The 12,338-nt window shown below is 34.9% G+C and overlaps 1 non-coding gene across 1 annotated transcript; it reads left to right on the top strand.

Moving 5' to 3' along the window:
• Window positions 1-495: 495 nt before the first annotated feature.
• LOC120087450 (small nucleolar RNA R71) lies at window positions 496-598 on the top strand. Its single transcript, XR_005484591.1, has one exon. It is a non-coding gene; the product is annotated as a small nucleolar RNA R71 (small nucleolar RNA).
• Window positions 599-12,338: the final 11,740 nt, after the last annotated feature.

The raw sequence follows: 12,338 nt of genomic DNA, 5'->3' as shown, positions 1-12,338 counted from the left end.
TTTCCTTCTGTCCAAGAAAAATTCGGATGGTTTCTTCATCCAGGGTTATATCTATTGGAGAATGGGTTATTTTTTTATGAAACATACTGACTGAGGGTTTTGTGGACATTCAGCATAGGACTGAGGATCTCCACAGCCCACACAGCTAACCATGGGCTGCCCAAACGCCTCTACCTGATTCACCTTCTGCTGATTTGATGCGTTTCCCAGCGTTATGTTCTGTAGAAGGCTGGTCATCATAGCCACTTGAGCAGAAAATGTGGCTATTGCGTTGGAATCGATAGAATTAACGTTCTGAGATCTCTTCTTTCTGTCAGCTCTTCCATCATACGTTTCATCCACCCATTCAATATTGTGTTTAGCATGCGGTCTAGTATCTCTTTAGCCTCAGTGTAAGATTTGTCAATAAGTCCACCGGCTGCTGCTACGTCTTCTGTCATCTGCGATGCTCTATTCAGTCCTCCATAAAATGTCTCCATTTGGATATTTAGAGGCAGTCCATGGTTCGGGCAATTCTTGACCAAGCCCTTAAAACGCTCCCATGCCCCACTTAAGGTCTCAACATCTTCTTGTTCAAAGTTTATAATCTCTCGACACCTTCTCGCGTTGGTGGTAGGTGGGAAGTATTTTTGCATAAAATTTTCCACCAAATTCTCCCAGATGGTGATTTCACTAGGCTCCAGTGAGCTCACCCATTGTTTTTCGTCATCACGCAAACAATAGGGAAACAAGGACAACCTGATCGCCTCTAAGGTGATTCCAGAAATCACAAATGAATTACACGTTTTCAAGAAACGCTTCATGTGGGCGTGGGGATCTTCACCATGACCACCCCCAAATTGTCCAGCTGATTGGAGCATTTAGAGCATAACATATTTCATCTCAAACCTGATTCCATCCGGTGTTGGGTATATGATTCCTTGAAAGAAATCATACAGTACAAGGGACGCGTACTCCCTTATGGGATGCGTGCTTCTATTTGCCATTAGGATTGGATTCTGTGCAGCGTGAGCTAGTTGTTGATTTGCCTGTTCTTTCGCCATTGCTCGTTTCCTGGTCTGTTGTCTGAGAAATTGCTGCCTCAACTTTCGACGACGATTAGATCGGTTCCTACGCCGAAAGGTCTTTTCAATCTCGGGGTCCTTTCTGAGATCAGGAGTGCTCTCCCTGCTCATAAACGGTCACAAGCTTAGGCTTAAATCGTAATACTCCCTTGATCGAAGTGTTCTTACAACAGATACAAACGAAATTTCAGGTTAGTTTTTATTTCTGAATCCTTGGCAACGACGCAAAAAACTTGTTCGTTGCTATCGTGATTTGCTCTAGGAGTGTATTGTATAAAATAAATTGAAGAAATAAGTTTTAAGTATAAGTGATGCATTTATTCTTCAATGCGTTTAAATACTTGTAACGCGTTGGGCATTAGATATATGCACAGAATGCACACAACTCCTTCTAATGACGTTCAAGTTTTCTTAAACCAGACCCAAGTATAAATCTAATTTAGGTTCCTGATAAGTCCAGGGTCGAACTCAGGGATTCAGTTAACCAAACGTAGACCTTGCGTGGTATCTACTATAGGGGTTTTCCCAAATGAATGTGAGAAATGTATTATTTACACTAAATTGTTGTGTTTGTGCAAGAGATGCAAAAGCGTTGAGTGGTGAATGATGGATCATGCGAAAATGGAGTTTAAGGTATGTGGACACGTCGGTCTAAGATGAGTGTACACAACTAGGATGTGATGTGAATGAGATGGGATGATTTGCTTATCTTTTGTTTATGCGTTAGACTTTGTTCAACATTTCTCAACGCGAATAACATACAAAACCTATCTCTAGGATGCATGCGTCTAACACAAAATGCAATGGACACTAGTAAGTCTATCTCTAGCTATACTAGGCGTCCTACTTAATGCAGCTTAGTATTCTTTCGAACAATCTATGTTAAAAATGCTTTTACTAATTTGTCAAGTTGGCTTAAGCTTTAGAATGAAGTTGTGCATAAAGTACTAATGCATTCAACATAAACAAGAAATAAACAATGGCAAGTATGATGGATCAAATATATGAATTTTATAAAGAAACAGAGAGTCTTTACAAAAACAATATTTAATCAAATGGAATGAAATTGATAAATGAGAAGAAGGAAACTGAGTCAAGCCAAAGAATACATTCTCTTGTATTTCTTTGGCTCAAACTCATTGTATACAATCACTTGTTTAGGAATTGGATGAAGTGTCTTTCTCATGATTAGCTTCCTCCGCTCCCTGACCGGCGTGGTGGTGATTCTCAACCCTTCTGATCGTCTAGCACCACAGCACAGCCTCTACAGAACTAGAATTATGGCTACAATATACAGAGAGTAAGGATCTTTATAATATTCCGAACTCCTTAACTCTGGAGGGACTTCATCTATTTATAGGCGTTGGTCATGTCCACTTGGTGAATGGGCAGCATTAAAGTCCATGTCTTGGTCAGCATTAATGTCCATGCCTTGATTAGCCGCCTGACTCTCGGAAATTTTTCAGATGCCGCTTGCTGCAGGTGCCCATACTTGCAAATGGTGATGTGACACAATCAGCCTGGAGCAATGAATCTTCTTTGCATTGAACTCTCCTGCACGATGCACGACCCATGCGTTAGAGCTTTTCCTGCGGCACTTGTCTAATGCGTTAGCGTTAATCCTTGCGTTGAAATCCTGCAATACAATGCGTTAGTGCCACGATATTTAGTAATAAAACTTCTTTTGCATGAGTTTGCTAATGTTTGAATAAATCCATTCGTTTCTTTTAAAAATGAGAAGAATCTATCATTAAAAACCTTAGTTGTTCCAATTTTAAGAGTAAACATAACTTGTATTTTTACAAGTTATCAGCATAATGCATCAAGAAGTGTTCGTGATGCTTATGAGAGGTGGACCGAGGCCAATGATAAGGCAAAGGTCTATATTTTGGCAGGCTTATCTAAAGTCCTAGCAAAAAAATCATGAAACCATGATCACTGCATGTTAGATCAAAGAATCATTGCGTGACATGTTTGGAAAACCTTTCTCACAAGCCATGCATGATGCTCTTAAGTTCATCTTTAATGCACGGATAGCTAAAGGATCGTCTCTTACGGAACATGTCCTTAACATGATGAACCATTTTAATATCGCTGAGATGAATGGAAGTCTCATAAATGAGCACAGTCAGGTGAGCTTTATCATGCAATCGTTGTTGGATAGCTTTATGCAATTCTGTAGTAATTGTGTTGTGAAAAAATTGCCTACAACCTCACCACCCTTCTTAACAAGCTACAAACTTTTTAGTCTTTAATGAAAGCCAAATGAACTAATTGGGAGGTAAATGTTGCCTTTTCCAACAAGAAAAAATTCATCAGAGGCTCGACCTTTGGAATTAAATCCATGTCTCCCTCTTCATCCAATGTGAAGAAGTGGAAAAACAAGAAGGATGGAATGGGGAACAAAGCCATCACTACTGCTACTGCCCAAAAAGGCAAGAAGGTCAAGGTTGCATTAGGAACCTGTTATTATTGCAACCAAGATGGACATTAACAAAGGAATTGCCCAAAATATTTGGTTGAGAAAAAGAAGGAAAAAGAAGGTAAATATGATTTACTAGTTCTAGAAACATATTTGGTGGAAAATGATAATTATACCTGGATACTTGATTCATGAGCCACTAATCACATTTGTACTTCTAGGTCATGGAAACAACTGGCAGTAAGAGAGATGACTCTATGAGTTAGAACAGGAGAGGTTGTCTCGGCGATTGTAGTTGGGAGTTTGAAGTTGTTTTTTTAATAAAAGTTTATGTTGTTAAACAATGTTTATTATATTCCTAATTTTAAATGAAACTTGATTTCAGTTTCATGTTTGTTAGAACAATCTTTTAATGTATCTTTTATTCGGGGTAAAACATTTGTCTTGAAAAATGGTACTGGTATTTGTTCTGCAACAAATGAAAGCAACTTATATGTACTAATGTCATTAGTATTTAAAATGCGCCACAATTTTGAAATGTTCAACACTGCAACCACTAAACTAAGAAAAGAAAATTTTCTTTTAAAGATAATGCTCAACTTTGGCATCTAAAATTAGGTTACATTAATCTCAATAGGATTAAAATGTTGGTTAAGAAGGACTTCTAAACAAGTTAGAAGAAAATTCTTTATCTGTATGTGAATCTTGCTTAGAGGAAAAAATGACAAAACAATCTTTACTGGAAAAGGTTATACAGCCAAAGAACCATTAGAGCTTATACATTCAGACCTTTGTGGTATGATGAGTGTCAACGCTAAAGGAAGGTTTGAATATTTTGTCACTTTTACGGACGATTATTCAAGATATGAGTATATTTACATAATGCAACATATGTTTGACAAATTAAAAAAGTTCAAGGATTATAAGGCTGAAGTTGAAAATTTGTTAGGTAAAAAGATTAAAACACTTCGATGAGGTGGAGAGTACATGGATATGTAGGTGAAGAAAGAATGTTAATTTTTTTTTTTGCGCAAACGTTGTTACCCAAGCCCGCCCGTCCAATTGATTGGACGATAGCGACAACGGTACACATGTGTGAGAAAAGGCCCTCTATTGCCCCTCTACCCACTTTTATAAGTCACTAGAAGTATTCTCCTATTTATACCCTCTAGTCACTCCTTAACTCTCCAATGTGGGACAAGAGAAGGTGGAGTTCACCATGTGACTCTCTCATGGGCCTTAGGCCTTGGTAAGTATGGATTATTCCCAGCAATACCACAAATGACCTACAAGTACTGTGAAAATAAAAAGATAGTAATGATTCTAAGCAATGGAATGATGGTAACTTAAACATCAATAACTTGTGATTTGAATTGATACATAGTGAAGTAAGCCAACAACTAAATTTACCAAAGTGAGTTACCTCTTGAAATTTTGTAATTTATAGTTGAGACCCCAACAATATGTTTCAATCCTTTTGATTTCTCTCTTGATTCAGCGATAAAATTATGTATCATATGCTATTTGGGCTATTCACATAAAACCTTGGGTCATCGTGAAAGCTCTAGAAAAATACCCTCAAACTCTTTCATAATCCACACCTTCACTTTCACGTTAGATGCTTTATCAAGTATATTGCAATATACAACTAAAAACTGAGTTATGAAGATTTTAGAGATTATCCATCAAGTCTATCGCAATAGATCACCCAACATAAAGGGCTATGGATCAGTCACAAATTATCCATCAAGTCTATGGATCACACTAAGGGATTAAATCCCACATTAATTGAACACTCTAGGATTACTCTCCTTGTTAGGCCTTTGGTGAGATAATCTGTTAAATTCCTCTCAAACCTCATATACTCTAAGGAGATAGTTCCTTCCTTCAACAATTGTTTCATAGCTCCATGTCTCAGGTGAATATGTCTTCTTTTGCCATTATACACACTATTTTTGGCAATACCTATGGCAGCTTATGAATCACAGTGCAAAGATACTAGTATAGAAGCCCTCCATAGTGGCACGTCTTCTAGCAGTCATCTTAGCTACTCTGCTTCTTGTCCAGCTAGCTCTAGTGCTAGAAATACCGACTCTATAGGGGATTATGCTATGCAGGTTTGTTTACCTTATTTTCATGAAATAAAACTTCCTCCTAGTATAAATACGCATCCACTAGTCGAACTTATTTTGTTGTTATCTTTTACCCAATTTGCATCACAATATCCTTCTAACACTGTTGGAAAATTATCGAAATGCAGAGAAAAATCCATTGTACCTTTAAGTTACCTTAGCAAACGACGAAGTGTAGTTCAATGATCCTTACTAGGATTATGAGTGTATCTACTTAGTCTACTCACAAAATATGCAATATCGGGTCTAGTCTAGCTAATTAAAAACATAACATTTCCAAAATTTTTTGCATATTCAGATTGAGAGACACTTTCACCTTTATTCTTCTTAAGACTCATACTAGAGTCATTGGGTGTTCTTATAGGTGTAACATTAAAACTATCAAATCTATTTAGCAATTTTTTAATATATTGTGATTGATATAGAGAGAAACTATTTTCAGTTTTTCTTATCTTAACTCTTTGTATGACGTTAACCTCAACTGAATCTTTCATTTCAAATTGTGAGGATAGGAATAATTTGGTATCATTAATAATATCCATCTTTGTACCAAAAATCAATATATCAGCAATATACATACATATCATCACACAGTTGTTGGATGGACACCATCACGCAGCGGAAGAAATCAGGATCCATAAGCACTTTAGTTCATTAATTTTGGTTGAAAAGAAACATGCTAAAAATAGAGTATAAAGGGTTTCAAGAACATACCTTCGAATTCTTGTGTAGACCACCACAAGATCTTCCCTACTATCCTCTTGGTGCCTTAGATTGAGTTGTGAGACTCAAAATAAGCTAGAATCAAGGGAATATAGAGAAAATTCATTGGACAAAACCCATTGAAGAACTCCTTCTTCATCTGAATTTTTCAGCAAAAATTCAGTCGGTTCTCTTCTCTTTCTTCACTCCAATATCTTCAATATATTGCAGACTATCATGCAAAGAGAAGTTCCGCATGGGATGATGCTCATGCTTGGAGTAAAGCAAAGGAGAATCTGGGTTCCTTGTAAGCTACTTTGAAGATAAAAACCCCATTTGCTCAAATTTGTGTGATTTTCCATTTTCCAAAAATCTAAAATTTGATTTTAAATTAATATTTTATTTCTAAAATGAATATTTTTTAATTTTACAAATTAATTTCAAAAATTAATTTTCTAATAAAATTAATAAATAATTATTTAAACAATTTAAATAATTCTAATTAATTTAATATCTAATATTAAATTAATTTTTACACAAATTCATCTTTATATATTTGAATCATTTTTAAATATATTTTCTCCAATTTCATTTGATTCTAATTTGAACGTTTCAAATTAACTTATCATGCTACTCTAGAGTTAACCATTTTCGAGCTAATAGAGGGACCTCATGGACCTATAGATCATGAGCATCAACGATCCGAGATTAATCGGCTAAACTCATTAGACCTATCTAACTCCAATTCGTTAACTAATGGGTCACTCCACTAAAGCCCATAGTTGAACTCCCCTCACTTTAGATATATTATATCCACTCGATATAACCATAATTAGTAAGTTAACCTTTCACAGGTTGTTCGTAATAATTGCTGGGTCAAATCTTTGTTTTACCCTCGAAATTACCTCTTATTCCTTAAGTCCCACTGATCCCCTAATGAACAATTGTTTTATGATCCAATCACAAAACCGAGTCCCTCTCATTCCAAATGAGAGGGCGGGATCCTTTGTTTAAGTCCCAGAATCAGCACTTAAGGGAACAACCTCTCTACTATCCTTAAAGCGGGTAGGAGTGAATTTCCTCTTACACCCTATGTCCTCAGCTATCTATCTAGTGTTACCCCTGAAATGACAATCATATTTGGCCGGCACTGTTGAGCCAACCCTCACCTATGCAAATCTAAGGGCAATCCCAGATAAACAGGAGTTCATAGTTAGCTCAGGATTAAGGTGAAGTTACCTAGGTCATCGTTTTGAAATTGTCAGTCTTAAACAATAAACAACGTTATAAAGTAAAAGTGACTCATTTCGTGGTCTGATCTTGTACAAACTCTTTTGCACAAGGATACCCCCACTCCTCATGTCCAACATGAACGAATTAGGATCACTTCATTTGTAGCACTTTACAACTCCTTGTAACAACTACAGAGCAGGCCGTATCCATTAGTGTTACCAGAATAAGATACCTAACCTAATCCATGTACTATAGATCATTTTAACTATTTACTCGAACTTGATCCACCTTTATGTCTCCACATAAAGTTCAAGTACTCATCCAATAGTCAAGGGACTTTTAGGTTTATTAGATTTCTATTCAAGTAATAGATTTATTCAATAACACCTTTATTGAATTTTCAGAATAAGCTCCATTGTTTACATACCACGAGTTTTAGGACATAAAACCCAACAACAGTCAGCTCCGGACAAATTTGAGTAAATACACGTGTTAGAACAGTTTACTTTAAAATCATTGTTTATAAAGTGTTGTTAAATTTTTTATGCTATTATTTAGGAGCTTGTTTTAGACCATAAAGAGATTTAGTAAGTTTACAAACCTTATTTTCTTGACCACCAACCATAAAAACCATCAGGTTGTGTCATACATATTTCCTCTTCCAAGTTCCTATTGACGAATGTCGTTCTTACATCCATATGATGTATTAGAAGTCCACAAATTGTAGCATAGGCTATCAAAGCTCTAATAGTGGCTATTGTAGTCATGGTGAGTAAGTATCAAAATAATCTATGCCTTGTTTTTGTGTGTATCTCACGATCACTAATCTAGCTTTAAACTTATCTATCGTACCATCTAGTCTCATTTTCTTCTTAAAGATCCATTTATACCTAATGAGTTTATTTCTTTCAGGCAGTTCTACTAATTCCCATGTTTGATTCATGACTAAGGAATCTAATTCACTCTTGTTTGCCTCTTTCCTAAAACTAGAATCTACTGAGCTTAAAGTTTCTTGATAAGTTTTTGGATCCTTATCTATTAAGTACATGCAAGTAAAATGATTGTCTATTTTATCTGAATTTTCAACTAGAAAGTTAGTTAGAAAATTAGGTCCAAAATCCTTACTAACCCTTTGTCTTTTACTTCTTCTAGGCTCTAACTCAAGTATGTTATTATGGTTAGAAAGAGGGAGTTCAACATTTGATCGATGCTTGAAGTACTAGTAGTTTAATTATTGGGTGAATTTTCTACTAATTTATCAACAATTTTAATCATGGGAAAAATATGCTAAAAAACACAATATCTCTATATTCACACACTGAGTTATCACTTAAACACATAAACCTATATTCAACACTTTTATTAACATAACCAATAAAAACACAGTCATAAGTTTTATATCCTATTGTGAGATTCTTAAATTCTAGAGATGCCATCTTGGCGAAGTACCTTCATACTCTTAAGTAATCTAGATTAAGTGGATAACCATTCAGCAACTCAAAGGGAGTCTTATCCAACCTTTTATGAGGAACCCTATTAATTATGGAATAGGTAGAAAGCACAACTTCCCCCCACATATTATCGGATAATCCAGAACAAAATAACATAGCATTCATTATTTCTTTTAAATTATATTCTTACGTTCTGTTATGCCATTTTGTTGAGGTGAATACGAAGCAGTTACTTCATGAATTATACCGTTTAATTCACATAATTCCTCAAGGAAAGTATTACCATATTCATCTCCTCTATCATATATAATTCTTCTATTCTTCCATCTAATTGATTTTCTACTTTAGCCTTGAATTTAGAAACATGCCACTAGCTTCATCCTTTGATTTTAGAAGGTAAATTTTTGTATATCTAGAGTAATCATCAATAAAAGAAAAATAATATTTTTTACCGCCTCTATTCATAGCATTACTAAAATCAACTAAAACTGTGTGAATTAGTTTAAGTAATTCAGTGCTACGTGTCGTAATTGATTTAAAAGGTCTTTTTCCGCAAATTTTGCTTCTACACAAATTGGGCATCTATTACTAAAATCAACTAAAATTACGCAAATTTTGCTTCTACACAAAGGTCTTTTAATTGATGCAACGTTAACATGTCCTAATCTACCATACCACACATCAAATGATTCAACCATATAGGCAAAATGAGAGGCATTTTCATTCATGGAGATAGCAGTAGGAACAACATTCAAGACAAAAAGACTATCAAACAAGTATCCCTTACTAACAAAGTCACTACTTTTGGTGATGACGACCTTGTCAACTTCAAACACAATGTTAAACCCCACTTTGTTCAACAGACTCTTTGACACTAAATTCCTATGTAAAGAAGGAGCATACAATACACTACTAAGGGATAAAGCTTTTCTAGAAGTAAGTTACAATAAAATCTTCCCTTTCCCAAGAACACTAACAGTTGTTGAATTTTCCATGAAGATACATTTGCCATTGTCGGTGTCCTGGAAGTCGTGGAAAAGATCTCAGTTTGAGCAAAAGTGCCTTGATGCACAGTGTCTAGGATCCAATCAGACTTGTTCTCCACCAAATTTACCTCCAAGACCATTGCGACAATGATATTGTCCTAAAAAACTTTGGCCTGTGGGACTGGTTTGACAACAATAAAATTTTGATATGGTCTTCCCTTTCTCTGGGTGCACTAGTAGGATTTGTTTCCAAGTTTTCCATAGACATAACAGATCACTTGAGACTTCTCAATTCGTCAACTAGCGTCCTTGTATTGACCTTTCTTTTGTGATGCCTTTATTGTTTGTTTCCCTTTGTTTTTGAACCGTCTTTTTACATTAAGATATTCAACATGGTTAGCATTAACTGAATTCATTGATAAAGAGTTCATCTAATCTTTTTTTTTCTGTTCGCTTCTTCAGTGCGCATGTGACCAATGAGCTCTTGCAGTGTTAGATTCTTCTTTTTGTGCTTCAAGTGGTTACTGCAGTCACTCCAAAAGGGTAGAAACTTTTTAAACAACACATTTACTTGAAGAACCTCGTACATCTTCATGCCTTCAGAGAGTACGTTGGCCACTAAATTTTTATATTCATGAATTTGCTCCATGACTGGTTTATCGTTGGCCATCTAGAACTGTAACCACTTCCCCCTTTAATTTTAAGGTTTCATGCCTCCAATTCAGTATCAATAACCATGTATTTATTTAATTAAAGCATGCAAGTCTAAATAGAAGGGGAGTTTGACAATCAAAACTCCACTAATTAAGTGGATTAGGTAGAGGTTAATTGGAGAAAATGGGAAAATCACACTTTTCAATTTTCAATTTATTTTTTCCTTTTTAGTTGTTCAAATAAAAATCAAATTAAATTAAAATAAAAACTGATTTTGAAATTTCAAAATTAAATTGATTTAAAAGACTATATTTTAAATAAATAAATAAATAATTTAATATCAAATATTAGATTAATTAAAAACCTAATCCAAACATGAACCCTTATTCATGTAATTGATATTTAAATCTATTTAAATATTTTCAACTCACCAAAAAATCGTTTAATTTATTAATTAACGTTAATTATATCAAATATAATAATCCAACCCCTAAACCAAATTTGAAGATTTCAAATTCTCTCAATACGTTATTCTAAGGTTTGATCCTTTTTCGAGTTAGTAGAAGGACCTAATGGATCTATAAATCATGAGCTCCAACTATTTGAGATTAATCGGTTAAATTCTTTAAACCAAATATTCGTTAACTACCAAGACATACTAGTATAGCTCAGTAGTTTCACTCTCCTCACTGTAGATATATTTCTATCCACTTGATTTATTGATCCTTCACAAGTTGTTCGTATTTACAACTAGGTAAAGCCTACTGTTTTACCCTTATAATACAACTTGCTCCTTAAGTCTCTACTGATCCTTTAATAAAGGATTTGTTTATGGTGTTACCAATAAACCAAGTCCCTTTTAGGCATAGAGAGGGCATGACCCCTTTGTTCAAGACCAGGAGTCAAACAACTTATCTGTTAACCCTAAAATGGCTAGAAGTGAATTCTGTCTTACAGGACTATGTTTCCAGCGATCTATCCGATCTTACCCCTAAAATGTAAGGCTTATTAAATGGCAACGTTGAGCCACTCTCATCCATGCATATTAAAGGATAATCCCAAATAAACAAGAGTATTTAGTTAGACCAGAATTAAGATCGAGTTACCTTAGGTTATCAAATTGGAATAGTTAGTTTTGACAGTAAATGGTCGTTATAAAGAACAGTGACTATTTTGTGATCCAGTCTTGTGCAAATATCTTTTGCATAGAATGCCTCCACTCGTATGTCTCCACATGAATGACTTTTGGATCACATCGTTTGTATCAATATACAAAGCGAGCCACATCAATAGCGTCCTCAGAATAAGGTACCCAATCCTATCCATATACTTATAAACCGTTTTGGCTATATACTAAAACTTATCCTTTTTTATGTCTTTACTTGTTTAAGTATTCATATCATAGGCATGGGTTCGTTAGTTTATTGGATTTATGAATCTATAAATATAATTTATATATTCAATAACAACTTTATTGAAATTCTCTCAATAACATCTTTATTGTAAATAGAAATATGTTTATAGTTTACAAACTGCGAGTTTTAGGACATACATCCCAATAATTTAATCAAATTGGTGGTCTGATCCAATTCCTTCCATGCCTCTCCAAGCTCATTTACTTTCTCTCCATGCATTCTGTAACTGTAACGAATCTGAATTAACACCTGAATCGATATTCCTAAAATATATAGGCA

Source organism: Benincasa hispida, chromosome 9 (genome assembly GCF_027475165.1).
Source record: "Benincasa hispida cultivar pf3 chromosome 9, pf3_genome.v1.1, whole genome shotgun sequence".
NCBI lineage: Eukaryota > Viridiplantae > Streptophyta > Magnoliopsida > Cucurbitales > Cucurbitaceae > Benincasa > Benincasa hispida.
This window is presented reverse-complemented; position numbering and strand designations above follow the sequence as displayed.